At 28.3% G+C, this 24,537-nt stretch overlaps 1 pseudogene; it reads left to right on the top strand.

Moving 5' to 3' along the window:
- Positions 1-12,996: 12,996 nt before the first annotated feature.
- LOC147810132 (small subunit ribosomal RNA) lies at positions 12,997-13,915 on the top strand (annotated as a pseudogene; the record flags this gene model as incomplete).
- Positions 13,916-24,537: the final 10,622 nt, after the last annotated feature.

Here is a 24,537-nt window from a genome sequence, read left to right as displayed (position 1 = left end):
TTTCATGGTATTTCAAACTTAGTAATATTTGCAAACGGTTTTGACTTTGAAAAATTCCGAAGATTTTTGTACTTAGAAATATTCATGGTATTTCAAACTTAGAAATATTTTCAAGCGGTATTGATTTTGAAAAATTCAGAAGATTTTCGTACTTAAAAATATTTCATGGTATTTCAAACTTAGTAATATTTTCAAACGGTTTTGACTATGAAAAATTCAGAAGATTTTCGTACTTAGAAATATTTTATGTTATTTCAAACTTAGTAATATTATCAAACGGTTTTGACTTTGAAAAATTCAGAAGATTTTCGTACTTAGAAATAAAAAAAAAAGCAAATTAAGCAATTAAAAGCACTTATGCAAAGAAACTCGAAAGATCTGTTAGACCAGACGTAAACACTTCAAATATCGTAACATTGTTGCCTTATAACATTAGTTATTGACATTGTACTAATGAAGAAACTTTATAATATAATATAAATATAATGTTGTTCGCAACAATGTGTTTATTATCAAAATTGGTTTTAAAAGATGTATAATAATAGTTAAATTTTAAAATATTTTAATAAAAAATGTATATAATATAATGTATAAAAATATAATTTTTAATAATAGTTATATAATATAAATTTGATAATATAATTATATAATAATAATTTTGTGTTATGTTTTTTTAATTATTTTAAATTATTTTAATATGAAATTTATATAATATGATAAATGTATATAAATAATATTTTTAATTATAATTATGTAATAATAATTTTTAGTTACATTTTTTTTAAATTAGTTTTAGAGTGTTTTTTTGTCAAAGTCCAATTTTTTCCGAAATTTTTCTAAGTCTCGAAAATTGTGGAAATTCTTCTAAGTCCGGCGACGGGAAGTCTGAGACGAAGCCCGAACGAGGCCGGAAAGGCCAATATGCGTTTGCCGTTCAAATTTAAATTTCCTCGACGAGAGGCCGGGGATGCGGATGTCGACGGCCACAGCCCGGGAGAAAAATTCTTCGCTTGGAAAATAAACTTTGTGCGGGAATTCAGAAGATTTTCGTACTTAGAAATATTTCATGGTATTTCAAACTTAGCAATATTTTCAAACGGTTTTGACTTTCAAAAATTCAGAAGATTTTCGTAGTTAGAAATATTTCATGGTATTTCAAACTTAGTAATATTTTCAAACGGTTTTGACTTTGAAAAATTCAGAAGATTTTCGTACTTAGAAATATTTCATGGTATGTCAAACTTAGTAATATTTTCAAACGGTTTTGACTTTGAAAAATTCAGAAGATTTTCGTACTTAGAAATATTTCAAGGTATTTCAAACTTAGTAATATTTTCAAACGGTTTTGACTTTGAAAAATTCAGAAGATTTTCGTACTTAGAAATATTTCATGGTATTTCAAACTTAGTAATATTTTCAAACGATTTTGACTTTGAAAATTTCAGAAGATTTTCGTACTTAGAAATATTTTATGGTATTTCAAACTTAGTAATATTTTCAAACGGTTTTGACTTTGAAAAATTCAGAAGATTTTCGTACTTAGAAATAAAAAAAAGCAAATTAAGCAATTAAAAGCACTTATGCAAAGAAACTCAAAAGATCTGTTAGACCAGACGTAAACACTTCAAATATCGTAATATTGTTGTCTAAAAACATTAGTTATTGACATTGTACTAATGAAGAAACTTTATAATATAAAACAATGTGTTTATTATCAAAATTGGTTTTAAAAGATGTATAATAATAGTTAAATTTTAAAATATTTTAATAAAAAATGTATATAATATAATGTATAAAAATAAAATTTTTAATAATAGTTATATAATATAAATTTGATAATAGAATTATATAATAATAATTTTGTGTTATTTTTTTTAATTATTTTAAATTATTTTAATATGAAATTTATATAATATGATAAATGTATATAAATAATATTTTTAATTATAATTATGTAATAATAATTTTTAGTTACATTTTTTTAAAATTAGTTTTAGAGTGTTTTTTTGTCAAAGTCCAATTTTTTCCGAAATTTTTCTAAGTCTCGAAAATTGTGGAAATTCTTCTAAGTCCGGCGACGGGAAGTCTGAGACGAAGCCCGAGCGAATCCGGAAAGGCCAATATGCGTTTGCCGTTCAAATTTAAATTTCCTCGACGAGAGGCCGGGGATGCGGATGTCGACAGCCACAGCCCGGGAGAAAAATTCTTCGCTTGGAAAATGAACTTTGTGCGGGAATTCAGAAGATTTTCGTACTAAGAAATATTTCATGGTATTTCAAACTTAGCAATATTTTCAAACGGTTTTGACTTTGAAAAATTCAGAAGATTTTCGTACTTAGAAATATTTCATGGTATTTCAAACTTAGTAATATTTTCAAACGGTTTTGACTTTGAAAAATTCAGAAGATTTTCGTACTTAGAAATATTTCATGGTATGTCAAACTTAGTAATATTTTCAAACGGTTTTGACTTTGAAAAATTCAGAAGATTTTCGTACTTAGAAATATTTCATGGTATTTCAAACATAGAAATATTTTCAAGCGGTATTGACTTTGAAAAATTCAGAAGATTTTCGTACTTAGAAATATTTCATGGTATTTCAAACTTAGAAATATTTTCAAGCGGTATTGACTTTGAAAAATTCAGAAGATTTTCGTACTTAGAAATATTTCATGGTATTTCAAACTTAGAAATATTTTCAAGCAGTATTGACTTTGAAAAATTCAGAAGATTTTCGTCCTTAGAAATATTTTATGGTATTTCAAACTTAGTAATATTTTCAAACGGTTTTGATTTTGAAAATTTGAGAAGATTTTCGTACTTAGAAATATTTCATGGTATTTCAAACTTAGTAATATTTTCAAACGGTATTGACTTTGAAAAATTCAGAAGATTTTCGTACTTAGAAATATTTCATGGTATTTCAAACTTAGAAATATTTTCAAACGGTATTGACTTTGAAAAATTCAGAAGATTTTCGTACTTAGAAATATTTCATGGTATTTCAAACTTAGAAATATTTTCAAGCAGTATTGACTTTGAAAAATTCAGAAGATTTTCGTCCTTAGAAATATTTTATGGTATTTCAAACTTAGTAATATTTTCAAACGGTTTTGACTTTGAAAAATTCAGAAGATTTTCGTACTTAGACATATTTCATGGTATTTCAAACTTAGTAATATTTTCAAACGGTTTTGACTTTGAAAAATTCAGAAGATTTTCGTCCTTAGAAATATTTTATGGTATTTCAAACTTAGTAATAATTTCAAACTTTTTTGACTTTAAAAAATTCCGAAGATTTTCGTACTTAGAAATATTTCATGGTATTTCAAACTAAGTAATATTTTCAAACGGTTTTGACTTGGAAAAATTCAGAAGGTTTTCGTACTTAGAAATATTTTATGGTATTTCAAACTTAGTAATATTTTCAAACGGTTTTGACTTTGAAAAATTCAGAAGATTTTCGTCCTTAGAAATATTTTATGGTATTTTAAACTTAGTAATATTTTCAAACGGTTTTGACATTGAAAATTTCAGAAGATTTTCGTACTTAGAAATATTTTATGGTATTTCAAACTTAGTAATATTTTCAAACGGTATTGACTTTGAAAAATTCAGAAGATTTTCGTACTTAGAAATATTTCATGGTATTTCAAACTTAGTAATATTTTCAAACGGTTTTGACTTTGAATAATTCAGAAGATTTTCGTATTTCGAAATATTTCATGGTATTTCAAACTTAGTAATATTTTTAAACAGTTTTGATTTTGAAAAATTGAGAAGATTTTCGTACTTAGAAATATTTCATGGTATTTCAAACTTAGTAATATTTTCAAACGGTTTTGACTTTGAAAAATTCCGAAGATTTTCGTACTTATAAATATTTCATGGTATTTCAAACTTAGTAATATTTTCAAACGGTTTTGACATTGAAAAATTCAGAAGATTTTCGTACTTAGAAATATTTCATGGTATATCAAAATTAGTAATATTTTCAAACGGTTTTGACTTTGAAAAATTCAGAAGATTTTCGTACTTAGAAATATTTCATGGTATTTCATAATTAGTAATATTTTAAAACGGCTTTGACTTTAAAAAATTCAGAAGATTTTCGTACGTAGAAATATTTCATGGTATTTCAAACTTAGTAATATTTTCAAACGGTTTTCACTTTGAAAATTTCAGAAGATTTTCGTACTTAGAAATATTTCATGGTATTTGAACCTTAGTAATATTTTCAAACGGTTTTGACTTTGAAAAATTCAGAAGATTTTCGTACTTAGAAATATTTCATGGTATTTCAAATTTAGAAATATTTTCAAACGGTTTTGACTTATTCAGAAGATTTTCGTACTTAGAAATATTTCATGGTATTTCAAACTTAGTAATATTTTCAAACGGTTTTGATTTTGAAAAATTGAGAAGCTTTTCGTACTTAGAAATATTTCATGGTATTTCAAACGGTTTTGACTTTGAAAAATTCAGAAGATTTTCGTACTTAGACATATTTCATGGTATTTCAAACTTAGTAATATTTTCAAACGGTTTTGACTTTGAAAAATTCAGAAGATTTTCGTCCTTAGAAATATTTTATGGTATTTCAAACTTAGTAATAATTTCAAACTTTTTTGACTTTAAAAAATTCCGAAGATTTTCGTACTTAGAAATATTTCATGGTATTTCAAACTAAGTAATATTTTCAAACGGTTTTGACTTGGAAAAATTCAGAAGGTTTTCGTACTTAGAAATATTTTATGGTATTTCAAACTTAGTAATATTTTCAAACGGTTTTGACTTTGAAAAATTCAGAAGATTTTCGTCCTTAGAAATATTTTATGGTATTTTAAACTTAGTAATATTTTCAAACGGTTTTGACATTGAAAATTTCAGAAGATTTTCGTACTTAGAAATATTTTATGGTATTTCAAACTTAGTAATATTTTCAAACGGTATTGACTTTGAAAAATTCAGAAGATTTTCGTACTTAGAAATATTTCATGGTATTTCAAACTTAGTAATATTTTCAAACGGTTTTGACTTTGAATAATTCAGAAGATTTTCGTATTTCGAAATATTTCATGGTATTTCAAACTTAGTAATATTTTTAAACAGTTTTGATTTTGAAAAATTGAGAAGATTTTCGTACTTAGAAATATTTCATGGTATTTCAAACTTAGTAATATTTTCAAACGGTTTTGACTTTGAAAAATTCCGAAGATTTTCGTACTTAGAAATATTTCATGGTATTTCAAACTTAGTAATATTTTCAAACGGTTTTGACATTGAAAAGTTCAGAAGATTTTCGTACTTAGAAATATTTCATGGTATATCAAAATTAGTAATATTTTCAAACGGTTTTGACTTTGAAAAATTCAGAAGATTTTCGTACTTAGAAATATTTCATGGTATTTCATAATTAGTAATATTTTAAAACGGCTTTGACTTTAAAAAATTCAGAAGATTTTCGTACGTAGAAATATTTCATGGTATTTCAAACTTAGTAATATTTTCAAACGGTTTTCACTTTGAAAATTTCAGAAGATTTTCGTACTTAGAAATATTTCATGGTATTTGAACCTTAGTAATATTTTCAAACGGTTTTGACTTTGAAAAATTCAGAAGATTTTCGTACTTAGAAATATTTCATGGTATTTCAAATTTAGACATATTTTCAAACGGTTTTGACTTATTCAGAAGATTTTCGTACTTAGAAATATTTCATGGTATTTCAAACTTAGTAATATTTTCAAACGGTTTTGACTTTGAAAATTTCAGAAGATTTTCGTACTTAGAAATATTTTATGGTATTTCAAACTTAGTAATATTTTCAAACGGTTTTGACTTTGAAAAATTCAGAAGATTTTCGTACTTAGAAATTAAAAAAAAAGCAAAGTAAGCAATTACAAGCACTTATGCAAAGAAACTCGAAAGATCTGTTTGACCAGACGTAAACCCTTCAAATATCGTAACATTGTTGCCTAAAATCATTAGTTATTGACATTGTACTATTGAAGAAACTTTATAATATAAAACAATGTGTTTATTATCAAAATTAGTTTTAAAAGATGTATAATAATAGTTAAATTTTAAAATATTTTAATAAAAAATGTATATAATATAATGTATAAAAATATAATTTTTAGTTATATAATATAAATTTGATAATATAATTACATAATAATAATTTTGTGTTATTTTTTTTAATTATTTTAAATTATTTTAATATGAAATTTATATAATATGATAAATGTATATAAATAATATTTTTTATTATAATTATGTAATAATAATTTTTAGTTACATTTTTTTTAAATTAGTTTTAGAGTGTTTTTTTGTCAAAGTCCAATTTTTTCCGAAATTTTTCTAAGTCTCGAAAATTGTGGAAATTCTTCTAAGTCCGGCGACGGGAAGTCTGAGACGAAGCCCGAACGAGGCCGGAAAGGCCAATATGCGTTTGCCGTTCAAATTTAAATTTCCTCGACGAGAGGCCGGGGATGCGGATGTCGACAGCCACAGCCCGGGAGAAAAATTCTTCGCTTGGAAAATAAACTTTGTGCGGGAATTCAGAAGATTTTCGTACTTAGAAATATTTCATGGTATTTCAAACTTAGCAATATTTTCAAACGGTTTTGACTTTCAAAAATTCAGAAGATTTTCGTAGTTAGAAATATTTCATGGTATTTCAAACTTAGTAATATTTTCAAACGGTTTTGACTTTGAAAAATTCAGAAGATTTTCGTACTTAGAAATATTTCATGGTATGTCAAACTTAGTAATATTTTCAAACGGTTTTGACTTTGAAAAATTCAGAAGATTTTCGTACTTAGAAATATTTCAAGGTATTTCAAACTTAGTAATATTTTCAAACGGTTTTGACTTTGAAAAATTCAGAAGATTTTCGTACTTAGAAATATTTCATGGTATTTCAAACTTAGTAATATTTTCAAATGATTTTGACTTTGAAAATTTCAGAAGATTTTCGTACTTAGAAATATTTTATGGTATTTCAAACTTAGTAATATTTTCAAACGGTTTTGACTTTGAAAAATTCAGAAGATTTTCGTACTTAGAAATAAAAAAAAGCAAATTAAGCAATTAAAAGCACTTATGCAAAGAAACTCAAAAGATCTGTTAGACCAGACGTAAACACTTCAAATATCGTAATATTGTTGTCTAAAAACATTAGTTATTGACATTGTACTAATGAAGAAACTTTATAATATAAAACAATGTGTTTATTATCAAAATTGGTTTTAAAAGATGTATAATAATAGTTAAATTTTAAAATATTTTAATAAAAAATGTATATAATATAATGTATAAAAATAAAATTTTTAATAATAGTTATATAATATAAATTTGATAATAGAATTATATAATAATAATTTTGTGTTATTTTTTTTAATTATTTTAAATTATTTTAATATGAAATTTATATAATATGATAAATGTATATAAATAATATTTTTAATTATAATTATGTAATAATAATTTTTAGTTACATTTTTTTAAAATTAGTTTTAGAGTGTTTTTTTGTCAAAGTCCAATTTTTTCCGAAATTTTTCTAAGTCTCGAAAATTGTGGAAATTCTTCTAAGTCCGGCGACGGGAAGTCTGAGACGAAGCCCGAGCGAATCCGGAAAGGCCAATATGCGTTTGCCGTTCAAATTTAAATTTCCTCGACGAGAGGCCGGGGATGCGGATGTCGACAGCCACAGCCCGGGAGAAAAATTCTTCGCTTGGAAAATGAACTTTGTGCGGGAATTCAGAAGATTTTCGTACTAAGAAATATTTCATGGTATTTCAAACTTAGTAATATTTTCAAACGGTTTTGACTTTGAAAAATTCAGAAGATTTTCGTACTTAGAAATATTTCATGGTATGTCAAACTTAGTAATATTTTCAAACGGTTTTGACTTTGAAAAATTCAGAAGATTTTCGTACTTAGAAATATTTCATGGTATTTCAAACATAGAAATATTTTCAAGCGGTATTGACTTTGAAAAATTCAGAAGATTTTCGTACTTAGAAATATTTCATGGTATTTCAAACTTAGAAATATTTTCAAGCGGTATTGACTTTGAAAAATTCAGAAGATTTTCGTACTTAGAAATATTTCATGGTATTTCAAACTTAGAAATATTTTCAAGCAGTATTGACTTTGAAAAATTCAGAAGATTTTCGTCCTTAGAAATATTTTATGGTATTTCAAACTTAGTAATATTTTCAAACGGTTTTGATTTTGAAAAATTGAGAAGATTTTCGTACTTAGAAATATTTCATGGTATTTCAAACTTAGTAATATTTTCAAACGGTATTGACTTTGAAAAATTCAGAAGATTTTCGTACTTAGAAATATTTCATGGTATTTCAAACTTAGAAATATTTTCAAACGGTATTGACTTTGAAAAATTCAGAAGATTTTCGTACTTAGAAATATTTCATGGTATTTCAAACTTAGAAATATTTTCAAGCAGTATTGACTTTGAAAAATTCAGAAGACTTTCGTCCTTAGAAATATTTTATGGTATTTCAAACTTAGTAATATTTTCAAACGGTTTTGACATTGAAAAATTCAGAAGATTTTCGTACTTAGACATATTTCATGGTATTTCAAACTTAGTAATATTTTCAAACGGTTTTGACTTTGAAAAATTCAGAAGATTTTCGTCCTTAGAAATATTTTATGGTATTTCAAACTTAGTAATAATTTCAAACTTTTTTGACTTTAAAAAATTCCGAAGATTTTCGTACTTAGAAATATTTCATGGTATTTCAAACTAAGTAATATTTTCAAACGGTTTTGACTTGGAAAAATTCAGAAGGTTTTCGTACTTAGAAATATTTTATGGTATTTCAAACTTAGTAATATTTTCAAACGGTTTTGACTTTGAAAAATTCAGAAGATTTTCGTCCTTAGAAATATTTTATGGTATTTTAAACTTAGTAATATTTTCAAACGGTTTTGACATTGAAAATTTCAGAAGATTTTCGTACTTAGAAATATTTTATGGTATTTCAAACTTAGTAATATTTTCAAACGGTATTGACTTTGAAAAATTCAGAAGATTTTCGTACTTAGAAATATTTCATGGTATTTCAAACTTAGTAATATTTTCAAACGGTTTTGACTTTGAATATTTCAGAAGATTTTCGTATTTCGAAATATTTCATGGTATTTCAAACTTAGTAATATTTTTAAACAGTTTTGATTTTGAAAAATTGAGAAGATTTTCGTACTTAGAAATATTTCATGGTATTTCAAACTTAGTAATATTTTCAAACGGTTTTGACATTGAAAAATTCAGAAGATTTTCGTACTTAGAAATATTTCATGGTATATCAAAATTAGTAATATTTTCAAACGGTTTTGACTTTGAAAAATTCAGAAGATTTTCGTAATTAGAAATATTTCATGGTATTTCATAATTAGTAATATTTTAAAACGGCTTTGACTTTAAAAAATTCAGAAGATTTTCGTACGTAGAAATATTTCATGGTATTTCAAACTTAGTAATATTTTCAAACGGTTTTCACTTTGAAAATTTCAGAAGATTTTCGTACTTAGAAATATTTCATGGTATTTGAACCTTAGTAATATTTTCAAACGGTTTTGACTTTGAAAAATTCAGAAGATTTTCGTACTTAGAAATATTTCATGGTATTTCAAATTTAGAAATATTTTCAAACGGTTTTGACTTATTCAGAAGATTTTCGTACTTAGAAATATTTCATGGTATTTCAAACTTAGTAATATTTTCAAACGGTTTTGATTTTGAAAAATTGAGAAGCTTTTCGTACTTAGAAATATTTCATGGTATTTCAAACTTAGTAATATTTTCAAACGGTATTGACTTTGAAAAATTCAGAAGATTTTCGTACTTAGAAATATTTCATGGTATTTCAAACTTAGTAATATTTTCAAACGGTTTTGACTTTGAATAATTCAGAAGATTTTCGTATTTCGAAATATTTCATGGTATTTCAAACTTAGTAATATTTTTAAACAGTTTTGATTTTGAAAAATTGAGAAGATTTTCGTACTTAGAAATATTTCATGGTATTTCAAACTTAGTAATATTTTCAAACGGTTTTGACTTTGAAAAATTCCGAAGATTTTCGTACTTAGAAATATTTCATGGTATTTCAAACTTAGTAATATTTTCAAACGGTTTTGACATTGAAAAGTTCAGAAGATTTTCGTACTTAGAAATATTTCATGGTATATCAAAATTAGTAATATTTTCAAACGGTTTTGACTTTGAAAAATTCAGAAGATTTTCGTACTTAGAAATATTTCATGGTATTTCATAATTAGTAATATTTTAAAACGGCTTTGACTTTAAAAAATTCAGAAGATTTTCGTACGTAGAAATATTTCATGGTATTTCAAACTTAGTAATATTTTCAAACGGTTTTCACTTTGAAAATTTCAGAAGATTTTCGTACTTAGAAATATTTCATGGTATTTGAACCTTAGTAATATTTTCAAACGGTTTTGACTTTGAAAAATTCAGAAGATTTTCGTACTTAGAAATATTTCATGGTATTTCAAATTTAGACATATTTTCAAACGGTTTTGACTTATTCAGAAGATTTTCGTACTTAGAAATATTTCATGGTATTTCAAACTTAGTAATATTTTCAAACGGTTTTGACTTTGAAAATTTCAGAAGATTTTCGTACTTAGAAATATTTTATGGTATTTCAAACTTAGTAATATTTTCAAACGGTTTTGACTTTGAAAAATTCAGAAGATTTTCGTACTTAGAAATTAAAAAAAAAGCAAAGTAAGCAATTACAAGCACTTATGCAAAGAAACTCGAAAGATCTGTTAGACCAGACGTAAACCCTTCAAATATCGTAACATTGTTGCCTAAAATCATTAGTTATTGACATTGTACTATTGAAGAAACTTTATAATATAAAACAATGTGTTTATTATCAAAATTAGTTTTAAAAGATGTATAATAATAGTTAAATTTTAAAATATTTTAATAAAAAATGTATATAATATAATGTATAAAAATATAATTTTTAGTTATATAATATAAATTTGATAATATAATTACATAATAATAATTTTGTGTTATTTTTTTTAATTTTTTTAAATTATTTTAATATGAAATTTATATAATATGATAAATGTATATAAATAATATTTTTAATTATAATTATGTAATAATAATTTTTAGTTACATTTTTTTAAAATTAGTTTTAGAGTGTTTTTTTGTCAAAGTCCAATTTTTTCCGAAATTTTTCTAAGTCTCGAAAATTGTGGAAATTCTTCTAAGTCCGGCGACGGGAAGTCTGAGACGAAGCCCGAGCGAGGCCGGAAAGGCCAATATGCGTTTGCCGTTCAAATTTAAATTTCCTCGACGAGAGGCCGGGGATGCGGATGTCGACAGCCACAGCCCGGGAGAAAAATTCTTCGCTTGGAAAATGAACTTTGTGCGGGAATTCAGAAGATTTTCGTACTTAGAAATATTTCATGGTATTTCAAACTTAGTAATATTTTCAAACGGTTTTGACTTTGAATAATTCAGAAGATTTTCGTATTTCGAAATATTTCATGGTATTTCAAACTTAGTAATATTTTTAAACTGTTTTGATTTTGAAAAATTGAGAAGATTTTCGTACTTAGAAATATTTCATGGTATTTCAAACTTAGTAATATTTTCAAACGGTTTTGACTTTGAAAAATTCCGAAGATTTTCGTACTTAGAAATATTTCATGGTATTTCAAACTTAGTAATATTTTCAAACGGTTTTCACTTTGAAAATTTCAGAAGATTTTCGTACTTAGAAATATTTCATGGTATTTGAACCTTAGTATTATTTTCAAACGGTTTTGACTTTGAAAAATTCAGAAGATTTTCGTAATAAAAAAAAAGCAAATTAAGCAATTAAAAGCACTTATGCAAAGATACTCGAAAGATCTGTTAGACCAGACGTAAACACTTCAAATATCGTAACATTGTTGCCTAAAAACATTAGTTATTGACATTGTACTAATGAAGAAACTTTATAATATAAAACAATGTGTTTATTATCAAAATTGGTTTTAAAAGATGCATAATAATATAATATAATGTATAAAAAATAATATAATGTATAATAAAATAATATAATATAATATAATGTATAAAAATATAATTTTTAATAATAGTTATATAATATAAATTTGATAATATAATTATATAATAATAATTTCATGTTATTTTTTTTTAATTATTTTAAATTATTTTAATATGAAATTTATATAATATGATAAATGTATATAAATAATATTTTTTATTATAATTATGTAATAATAATTTTTAGTTAAATTTTTTTTTAAATTAGTTTTAGAGTGTTTTTTTGTCAAAGTCCAATTTTTTCCGAAATTTTTCTAAGTCTCGAAAATTGTGGAAATTCTTCTAAGTCCGGCGACGGGAAGTCTGAGACGAAGCCCGAGCAAGGCCGGAAAGGCCGATATGCGTTTTCCGTTCAAATTTAAATTTCCTCGGCGAGAGGCCGGGGATGCGGACGTCGACGGCCACCGCCAGGGAGAAAAATCTTTCGCTTGGAACATGAACTTTGTGCGGGACTATACATGTGAGGCACAGTGAGCGTGTCTCAAGAAACGCAACGCTCTCGTCTCGACAAGGGCGAGGGCTCGCCTCACGGAAACAAAAGGTCTCGGCTTTTCAGCGAGTGGCTCGGACAGTAGTTTGTAGCCGCGTGGAGACTGAACAGTGATGGAAGCATTTACGAGGTTTTCTGCAGTTTGTTCCGGCGCGAGCACGACTCTCGACGGCAGAGCACTCTCGCGTCCAGGCGTTGACGCCAAGGGGGACGCAGTGAGTCTCGAACCGACTAGAGGAAGAAGGCTCTAGTTCGATCTGTGCGAACGGGGACCCGGCCGTCATGCCGGGTCCGGCGCCCTCGCCAGCCGGGGGCACCACTACCTCTGAGATTCGAAGCGCCGCTTCGAACGCTCGCTGAACGTGAAAGTAACCTGGTTGGTCCTGCCAGTAGTCATATGCTTGTATCAAAGAAGGAGGGAAAGTCTGCTGCGGCCGCAGCAGTAACTCCAGCTCCAAAAGCGTATATTGAAGTTGTTGCTGTTAAAAAGCTCATAGTTGGATCTTAGTTCAAGACGGGTGGTCCGCCCTCCGGTGGTCACTGCCAGTTCTGAGCATTGCCGCCGAAATTGTCCGATGATCTTTACCGGTTGTCGTTCGGTTTCGGCAATTTTACTTTGAAAAAATTAGAGTGCTCAAAGTATGCATGACGCATGAATAATGGTGCATGGAATAATGGAATAGGACCTCGGTTCTATTTTGTTGGTTTTCGGAACACGAGGTAATGATTAAGAGGGACAGACGGGGGCATTCGTATTGCGACGCTAGAGGTGAAATTCTTGGACCGTCGCAAGACGAACTACTGCGAAAGCATTTGCCAAGAATGTTTCCATTAATCAAGAACGAAAGTTAGAGGTTCGAAGGCGATCAAATACCGCCCTAGTTCTAACCATAAACGATGCCAGCCACCGATCCGGCTGTGTTCCTCAAATGACACGCCGGGCAGCTTCCGGGAAACCAAAGCTTTTTGGTTCCGGGGGAAGTATGGTTGCAAAGCTGAAACTTAAAGGAATTGACGGAAGGGCACTACTGGAGTAATGGTAAATATCTACCTTGAATGAGGAATTCCCAGTAAGCACGAGTCATCAGCTCGTGTTGAGTACGTCCCTGCCCTTTGTGCAAACCGCCCGTCGCAACATCCGATGGAATGATTTAGTGAGGTCCTCGGACTGGTGCTCGGACTGACCTCCGGGTCGAGCCGGCGTGCCGGAAAGTTGATCGAACTTGATCATTAAGAGGAAGTTAACGCGTAACAAGGTTTCCGTAGGTGAACCAGCGGAAGGACAATTGAAGATGGGTGCCAGTAGGCTCCGACATCGGCCTACGCCCGGGGATCCTTCTCTGGCGATCCCCGCCTCGACCGCAACTGTCAGTGCCGTGTGGGCGTGCCTGTTTCCCAGCCCTTCGACCTGGGGAAGAGGGAGGTCCTTTGCTGGGCTAGGCTTGAAGAGGGGGCTCGACCTGAGAGAGCTCCCCGCCCCGTTGGTGCCGATGCATTTTCCCCCTTCTCGGAGGAAAACTCTTGATTCGAAACTCTCGAACGCAAAACGACTCTAGTTGGCCGAAACGAAAGTACCACTCCGAGCAGTGGATCACTCGGCTCACGGGTCGGCTAAAAACGCAGAACATGTGGTTGGTCTAATGACCAGTGGTGCGAAGATCCCATCTGTGGGATAAGGACTGATAGCCCTAAGTCACCATCCCTTTTAGGCAATTAAAGATGGGTGCAAGTAGGCCCCGACTTCGGCCTACGCCCGGGGATCCTTTACTGGCGATCCCCGCCTCGACCGCAACTGTCAGTGCCGTGTGGGCGTGCCTGTTTCCCATCCCTTCGTCCTGGGGAAGAGGGAGGTCCTTCGCAGGGCTAGGCTTGAAGAGGGTGCTCGACCTGAGAGAGCTCCCCGCCCCGTTGGTGCCGACGCATTTTCCCCCTTCTCGGAGGAAAACTCTTGATTTGAAACTCTCGAACGCAAAAACGACACTAGTCTCTGAATGTGATTGGCGCATTGTGGATTCATTTGGAACACGTGGTTGGTAAATTTTTAGTACATGAGTGGGTCGAATGACCAATGGAGCGAAGATGCCATCTGTGGCATAATGACTGAACGCCCTCAGTCAGAATCCCTTTTAGTTAGTCATCAGGAGACCGTCGTGATTTTTTTTCATGTCTTATTTGATCGTGTGTGCGAATTTCTGAATTGTTTTTTTTTTCCTAAGTCTTCCGTTGATCGTGTGTGCGAATTTCACAATTTTTTTTTTCTTCATGTCTTTCCTTGATCGTGTGTGCGAATTTCTAAATTGTTTTTTTCTTTCATGTGTTTCGTTGAACGTGTGTGCGAATTTCCAATTTTTTTTTCTTTCTTCCTAAGTCTTCCGTTGATCGTGTGTGCGAATTTCACAAATTTTTTTCTTCATGTCTTTCCTTGATCGTGTGTGCGAATTTCTAAATTTTTTTTTCTTTCATATGTTTCGTTGATCGTGTGTGCGAATTTCTCAATTTTTTTTTTCTTCATGTCTTATTTGATCGTGTGTGCGAATTTTTCAATTGTTTCTTTTTCTTTCTGTCTTTCCTTGATCGTGTGTGCGAGTTTCAAATTTTTTTTTCTTTCTTCCTAAGTCTTCCGTTGATCGTGTGTGCGAATTTCACAAATTTTTTTTCTTCATGTCTTTCCTTGATCGTGTGTGCGAATTTCTAAATTTTTTTTTCTTTCATATGTTTCGTTGATCGTGTGTGCGAATTTCTCAATTTTTTTTTCTTCATGTCTTATTTGATCGTGTGTGCGAATTTTTCAATTGTTTCTTTTTCTTTCTGTGTTTCCTTGATCGTGTTTTCGAATTTCAAATTTTTTTTTCTTTCTTCCTAAGTCTTCCGTTGATCGTGTGTGCGAATTTCACAAATTTTTTTTCTTCATGTCTTTCCTTGATCGTGTGTGCGAATTTCTAAATTTTTTTTTCTTTCATATGTTTCGTTGATCGTGTGTGCGAATTTCTCAATTTTTTTTTCTTCATGTCTTATTTGATCGTGTGTGCGAATTTTTCAATTGTTTCTTTTTCTTTCTGTGTTTCCTTGATCGTGTTTTCGAATTTCAAATTTTTTTTTCTTTCTTCCTGTCTTCCGTTGATCGTGTGTGCGAATTTCACAAATTTTTTTTCTTCATGTCTTTCCTTGATCTTGTGTGCGAATTTCTAAATTTTTTTTTTCTTTCTTCATAAGTCTTCCGTTGATCGTGTGTGCGAATTTCTAAATTTTTTTTTCTTTCTTCATAAGTCTTAAGTTGATCATGTGTGCGAATTTCACAAATTTTTTTTTTTCTTCATTTCTTTTGTTGATCGTGTGTGCGAATTTCTAAATTTCTTTATGTCTTCCGTTAATCGTGTGTGCGAATTTCACAACTGTTTTTTTGCTTCATGTCTTTTGATGATCGTGTGTTCGAATTTTTTTGACTTTGAAATATTTTCAAAATGTTTTGGACTTCGAAAAATTCTGAAGCTTTTTCCACTTAGAAATATTTCATGGTATTTCAAATTTAGTAATATTTTCAAACGGTTTTAACTTTGAGAAATTCAGAAGATTTTCGTACTTAGAAATATTTCACGGTATTTCAAACTTAGTAATATTTTCAAACGGTTTTGACTTTGAGAAATTCAGAAGATTTTCGTACTTAGAAATATTTCATGGTATTTCAAACTTAGTAATATTTTCAAACGGTTTTGACTTTGAAAAATACAGAAGATTTTCGTACTTAGAAATATTTCATGGTATTTCAAAGTTAGTACTATTTTCAAACGGTTTTGTCTTTGAAAAATTCAGAAGATTTTCGTACTTAGCAATATTTCATGGTATATCAAAATTAGTAATATTTTCAAACGGTTTTGACTTTGAAAAATTCAGAAGATTTTCGTACTTGGAAATATTTCATGGTATTTCAAAATTAGTAATATTTTCAAACGGCTTTGACTTTGAAAAATTCAGAAGATTTTCGTACTTAGAAATATTTCATGGTATTTCAAACTTAGTAATATTTTCAAACGGTTTTCACTTTGAAAATTTCAGAAGATTTTCGTACTTAGAAATATTTCATGGTATTTGAATCTTAGTATTATTTTCAAACGGTTTTGACTTTGAAAAATTCAGAAGATTTTCGTACTTAGAAATATTTCATGGTATTTCAAACTTAGAAATATTTTCAAACGGTTTTGACTTATTCAGAAGCTTTTCGTACTAAGAAATATTTCATGGTATTTCAGACTTAGTAATATTTTCAAACGGTTTTGACTTTGAAAAATTCAGAAGATTTTCGTACTTAGAAATATTTCATGGTATTTCAAACTTAGTAATATTTTCAAACGGTTTTCACTTTGAAAATTTCAGAAGATTTTCGTACTTAGAAATATTTCATGGTATTTGAACCTTAGTATTATTTTCAAACGGTTTTGACTTTGAAAAATTCAGAAGATTTTCGTACTTAGAAATATTTCATGGTATTTGAACCTTAGTAATATTTTCAAACGGTTTTGACTTTGAAAAATTCAGAAGATTTTCGTACTTAGAAATATTTCATGGTATTTCAAATTTAGAAATATTTTCAAACGGTTTTGACTTATTCAGAAGATTTTCGTACTTAGAAATATTTCATGGTATTTCAAACTTAGTAATATTTTCAAACGGTTTTGACGTTGAAAATTTCAGAAGATTTTCGTACTTAGAAATATTTCATGGTATATCAAAATTAGTAATATTTTCAAACGATTTTGACTTTGAAAAATTCAGAAGATTTTCGTACTTAGAAATATTTCATGGTATTTCATAATTAGTAATATTTTAAAACGGCTTTAACTTTAAAAAATTCAGAAGATTTTCGTACGTAGAAATATTTCATGGTATTTCAAACTTAGTAATATTTTCAAACGGTTTTCACTTTGAAAATTTCAGAAGATTTTCGTACTTAGAAATATTTCATGGTATTTGAACCTTAGTAATATTTTCAAACGGTTTTGACTTTGAAAAATTCAGAAGATTTTCGTACTTAGAAATATTTCATGGTATTTCAAATTTAGAAATATTTTCAAACGGTTTTGACTTATTCAGAAGATTTTCGTACTTAGAAATATTTCATGGTATTTCAAACTTAGTAATATTTTCAAACGGTTTTGACGTTGAAAATTTCAGAAGATTTTCGTACTTAGAAATATTTTATGGTATTTCAAACTTAGTAATATTTTCAAACGGTTTTGACTTTGAAAAATTCAGAAGATTTTCGTACTTAGAAATAAAAAAAAAGCAAATTAAGCAATTACAAGCACTTATGCAAAGAAACTCGAAAGATATGTTAGACCAGACGTAAACCCTTCAAATATCGTAACATTGTTGCCTAAAATCATTAGTTATTGACATTGTACTATTGAAGAAACTTTATAATATAAAACAATGTGTTTATTATCAAAATTAGTTTTAAAAGATGTATAATAATAGTTAAATTTTAAAATATTTTAATAAAAAATGTATATAATATAATGTATAAAAATATAATTTTTAATAATAGTTATATAATATAAATTTGATAATATAATTATATAATAATAATTTTGTGTTATTTTTTTTTAATTATTTTAAATTATTTTAATATGAAATTTATATAATATGATAAATGTATATAAATAATATTTTTTATTATAATTATGTAATAATAATTTTTAGTTACATTTTTTTTAAATTAGTTTTAGAGTGTTTTTTTGTCAAAGTCCAATTTTTTCCGAAATTTTTCTAAGTCTCGAAAATTGTGGAAATTCTTCTAAGTCCGGCGACGGGAAGTCTGAGACGAAGCCCGAACGAGGCCGGAAAGGCCAATATGCGTTTGCCGTTCAAATTTAAATTTCCTCGACGAGAGGCCGGGGATGCGGATGTCGACGGCCACAGCCCGGGAGAAAAATTCTTCGCTTGGAAAATAAACTTTGTGCGGGAATTCAGAAGATTTTCGTACTTAGAAATATTTCATGGTATTTCAAACTTAGCAATATTTTCAAACGGTTTTGACTTTCAAAAATTCAGAAGATTTTCGTAGTTAGAAATATTTCATGGTATTTCAAACTTAGTAATATTTTCAAACGGTTTTGACTTTGAAAAATTCAGAAGATTTTCGTACTTAGAAATATTTCATGGTATGTCAAACTTAGTAATATTTTCAAACGGTTTTGACTTTGAAAAATTCAGAAGATTTTCGTACTTAGAAATATTTCAAGGTATTTCAAACTTAGTAATATTTTCAAACGGTTTTGACTTTGAAAAATTCAGAAGATTTTCGTACTTAGAAATATTTCATGGTATTTCAAACTTAGTAATATTTTCAAACGATTTTGACTTTGAAAATTTCAGAAGATTTTCGTACTTAGAAATATTTTATGGTATTTCAAACTTAGTAATATTTTCAAACGGTTTTGACTTTGAAAAATTCAGAAGATTTTCGTACTTAGAAATAAAAAAAAAGCAAATTAAGCAATTAAAAGCACTTATGCAAAGAAACTCAAAAGATCTGTTAGACCAGACGTAAACACTTCAAATATCGTAACATTGTTGTCTAAAAACATTAGTTATTGACATTGTACTAATGAAGAAACTTTATAATATAAAACAATGTGTTTATTATCAAAATTGGTTTTAAAAGATGTATAATAATAGTTAAATTTTAAAATATTTTAATAAAAAATGTATATAATATAATGTATAAAAATATAATTTTTAATAATAGTTATATAATATAAATTTGATAATATAATTATATAATAATAATTTTGTGTTATTTTTTTTAATTATTTTAAATTATTTTAATATGAAATTTATATAATATGATAAATGTATATAAATAATATTTTTAATTATAATTATGTAATAATAATTTTTAGTTACATTTTTTTAAAATTAGTTTTAGAGTGTTTTTTTGTCAAAGTCCAATTTTTTCCGAAATTTTTCTAAGTCTCGAAAATTGTGGAAATTCTTCTAAGTCCGGCGACGGGAAGTCTGAGACGAAGCCCGAGCGAATCCGGAAAGGCCAATATGCGTTTGCTGTTCAAATTTAAATTTCCTCGACGAGAGGCCGGGGATGCGGATGTCGACAGCCACAGCCCGGGAGAAAAATTCTTCGCTTGGAAAATGAACTTTGTGCGGGAATTCAGAAGATTTTCGTACTAAGAAATATTTCATGGTATTTCAAACTTAGCAATATTTTCAAACGGTTTTGACTTTGAAAAATTCAGAAGATTTTCGTACTTAGAAATATTTCATGGTATTTCAAACTTAGTAATATTTTCAAACGGTTTTGACTTTGAAAAATTCAGAAGATTTTCGTACTTAGAAATATTTCATGGTATGTCAAACTTAGTAATATTTTCAAACGGTTTTGACTTTGAAAAATTCAGAAGATTTTCGTACTTAGAAATATTTCATGGTATTTCAAACATAGAAATATTTTCAAGCGGTATTGACTTTGAAAAATTCAGAAGATTTTCGTACTTAGACATATTTCATGGTATTTCAAACTTAGTAATATTTTCAAACGGTTTTGACTTTGAAAAATTCAGAAGATTTTCGTCCTTAGAAATATTTTATGGTATTTCAAACTTAGTAATAATTTCAAACTTTTTTGACTTTAAAAAATTCCGAAGATTTTCGTACTTAGAAATATTTCATGGTATTTCAAACTAAGTAATATTTTCAAACGGTTTTGACTTGGAAAAATTCAGAAGGTTTTCGTACTTAGAAATATTTTATGGTATTTCAAACTTAGTAATATTTTCAAACGGTTTTGACTTTGAAAAATTCAGAAGATTTTCGTCCTTAGAAATATTTTATGGTATTTTAAACTTAGTAATATTTTCAAACGGTTTTGACATTGAAAATTTCAGAAGATTTTCGTACTTAGAAATATTTTATGGTATTTCAAACTTAGTAATATTTTCAAACGGTATTGACTTTGAAAAATTCAGAAGATTTTCGTACTTAGAAATATTTCATGGTATTTCAAACTTAGTAATATTTTCAAACGGTTTTGACTTTGAATATTTCAGAAGATTTTCGTATTTCGAAATATTTCATGGTATTTCAAACTTAGTAATATTTTTAAACAGTTTTGATTTTGAAAAATTGAGAAGATTTTCGTACTTAGAAATATTTCATGGTATTTCAAACTTAGTAATATTTTCAAACGGTTTTGACATTGAAAAATTCAGAAGATTTTCGTACTTAGAAATATTTCATGGTATATCAAAATTAGTAATATTTTCAAACGGTTTTGACTTTGAAAAATTCAGAAGATTTTCGTAATTAGAAATATTTCATGGTATTTCATAATTAGTAATATTTTAAAACGGCTTTGACTTTAAAAAATTCAGAAGATTTTCGTACGTAGAAATATTTCATGGTATTTCAAACTTAGTAATATTTTCAAACGGTTTTCACTTTGAAAATTTCAGAAGATTTTCGTACTTAGAAATATTTCATGGTATTTGAACCTTAGTAATATTTTCAAACGGTTTTGACTTTGAAAAATTCAGAAGATTTTCGTACTTAGAAATATTTCATGGTATTTCAAATTTAGAAATATTTTCAAACGGTTTTGACTTATTCAGAAGATTTTCGTACTTAGAAATATTTCATGGTATTTCAAACTTAGTAATATTTTCAAACGGTTTTGATTTTGAAAAATTGAGAAGCTTTTCGTACTTAGAAATATTTCATGGTATTTCAAACTTAGTAATATTTTCAAACGGTATTGACTTTGAAAAATTCAGAAGATTTTCGTACTTAGAAATATTTCATGGTATTTCAAACTTAGTAATATTTTCAAACGGTTTTGACTTTGAATAATTCAGAAGATTTTCGTATTTCGAAATATTTCATGGTATTTCAAACTTAGTAATATTTTTAAACAGTTTTGATTTTGAAAAATTGAGAAGATTTTCGTACTTAGAAATATTTCATGGTATTTCAAACTTAGTAATATTTTCAAACGGTTTTGACTTTGAAAAATTCCGAAGATTTTCGTACTTAGAAATATTTCATGGTATTTCAAACTTAGTAATATTTTCAAACGGTTTTGACATTGAAAAGTTCAGAAGATTTTCGTACTTAGAAATATTTCATGGTATATCAAAATTAGTAATATTTTCAAACGGTTTTGACTTTGAAAAATTCAGAAGATTTTCGTACTTAGAAATATTTCATGGTATTTCATAATTAGTAATATTTTAAAACGGCTTTGACTTTAAAAAATTCAGAAGATTTTCGTACGTAGAAATATTTCATGGTATTTCAAACTTAGTAATATTTTCAAACGGTTTTCACTTTGAAAATTTCAGAAGATTTTCGTACTTAGAAATATTTCATGGTATTTGAACCTTAGTAATATTTTCAAACGGTTTTGACTTTGAAAAATTCAGAAGATTTTCGTACTTAGAAATATTTCATGGTATTTCAAATTTAGACATATTTTCAAACGGTTTTGACTTATTCAGAAGATTTTCGTACTTAGAAATATTTCATGGTATTTCAAACTTAGTAATATTTTCAAACGGTTTTGACTTTGAAAATTTCAGAAGATTTTCGTACTTAGAAATATTTTATGGTATTTCAAACTTAGTAATATTTTCAAACGGTTTTGACTTTGAAAAATTCAGAAGATTTTCGTACTTAGAAATTAAAAAAAAAGCAAAGTAAGCAATTACAAGCACTTATGCAAAGAAACTCGAAAGATCTGTTAGACCAGACGTAAACCCTTCAAATATCGTAACATTGTTGCCTAAAATCATTAGTTATTGACATTGTACTATTGAAGAAACTTTATAATATAAAACAATGTGTTTATTATCAAAATTAGTTTTAAAAGATGTATAATAATAGTTAAATTTTAAAATATTTTAATAAAAAATGTATATAATATAATGTATAAAAATATAATTTTTAGTTATATAATATAAATTTGATAATATAATTACATAATAATAATTTTGTGTTATTTTTTTTAATTTTTTTAAATTATTTTAATATGAAATTTATATAATATGATAAATGTATATAAATAATATTTTTAATTATAATTATGTAATAATAATTTTTAGTTACATTTTTTTAAAATTAGTTTTAGAGTGTTTTTTTGTCAAAGTCCAATTTTTTCCGAAATTTTTCTAAGTCTCGAAAATTGTGGAAATTCTTCTAAGTCCGGCGACGGGAAGTCTGAGACGAAGCCCGAGCGAGGCCGGAAAGGCCAATATGCGTTTGCCGTTCAAATTTAAATTTCCTCGACGAGAGGCCGGGGATGCGGATGTCGACAGCCACAGCCCGGGAGAAAAATTCTTCGCTTGGAAAATGAACTTTGTGCGGGAATTCAGAAGATTTTCGTACTTAGAAATATTTCATGGTATTTCAAACTTAGTAATATTTTCAAACGGTTTTGACTTTGAATAATTCAGAAGATTTTCGTATTTCGAAATATTTCATGGTATTTCAAACTTAGTAATATTTTTAAACTGTTTTGATTTTGAAAAATTGAGAAGATTTTCGTACTTAGAAATATTTCATGGTATTTCAAACTTAGTAATATTTTCAAACGGTTTTGACTTTGAAAAATTCCGAAGATTTTCGTACTTAGAAATATTTCATGGTATTTCAAACTTAGTAATATTTTCAAACGGTTTTCACTTTGAAAATTTCAGAAGATTTTCGTACTTAGAAATATTTCATGGTATTTGAACCTTAGTATTATTTTCAAACGGTTTTGACTTTGAAAAATTCAGAAGATTTTCGTAATAAAAAAAAAGCAAATTAAGCAATTAAAAGCACTTATGCAAAGATACTCGAAAGATCTGTTAGACCAGACGTAAACACTTCAAATATCGTAACATTGTTGCCTAAAAACATTAGTTATTGACATTGTACTAATGAAGAAACTTTATAATATAAAACAATGTGTTTATTATCAAAATTGGTTTTAAAAGATGCATAATAATATAATATAATGTATAAAAAATAATATAATGTATAATAAAATAATATAATATAATATAATGTATAAAAATATAATTTTTAATAATAGTTATATAATATAAATTTGATAATATAATTATATAATAATAATTTCATGTTATTTTTTTTTAATTATTTTAAATTATTTTAATATGAAATTTATATAATATGATAAATGTATATAAATAATATTTTTTATTATAATTATGTAATAATAATTTTTAGTTAAATTTTTTTTTAAATTAGTTTTAGAGTGTTTTTTTGTCAAAGTCCAATTTTTTCCGAAATTTTTCTAAGTCTCGAAAATTGTGGAAATTCTTCTAAGTCCGGCGACGGGAAGTCTGAGACGAAGCCCGAGCAAGGCCGGAAAGGCCGATATGCGTTTTCCGTTCAAATTTAAATTTCCTCGGCGAGAGGCCGGGGATGCGGACGTCGACGGCCACCGCCAGGGAGAAAAATCTTTCGCTTGGAACATGAACTTTGTGCGGGACTATACATGTGAGGCACAGTGAGCGTGTCTCAAGAAACGCAACGCTCTCGTCTCGACAAGGGCGAGGGCTCGCCTCACGGAAACAAAAGGTCTCGGCTTTTCAGCGAGTGGCTCGGACAGTAGTTTGTAGCCGCGTGGAGACTGAACAGTGATGGAAGCATTTACGAGGTTTTCTGCAGTTTGTTCCGGCGCGAGCACGACTCTCGACGGCAGAGCACTCTCGCGTCCAGGCGTTGACGCCAAGGGGGACGCAGTGAGTCTCGAACCGACTAGAGGAAGAAGGCTCTAGTTCGATCTGTGCGAACGGGGACCCGGCCGTCATGCCGGGTCCGGCGCCCTCGCCAGCCGGGGGCACCACTACCTCTGAGATTCGAAGCGCCGCTTCGAACGCTCGCTGAACGTGAAAGT

This window comes from Parasteatoda tepidariorum, chromosome 5 (assembly GCF_982258835.1).
Source record: "Parasteatoda tepidariorum strain Cologne lab strain chromosome 5, Ptep-v5.0, whole genome shotgun sequence".
Taxonomy (NCBI): domain Eukaryota; kingdom Metazoa; phylum Arthropoda; class Arachnida; order Araneae; family Theridiidae; genus Parasteatoda; species Parasteatoda tepidariorum.
The sequence above is the reverse complement of the archived record's forward strand: the minus strand, read 5'-3'. Positions and strand labels throughout refer to the sequence as shown.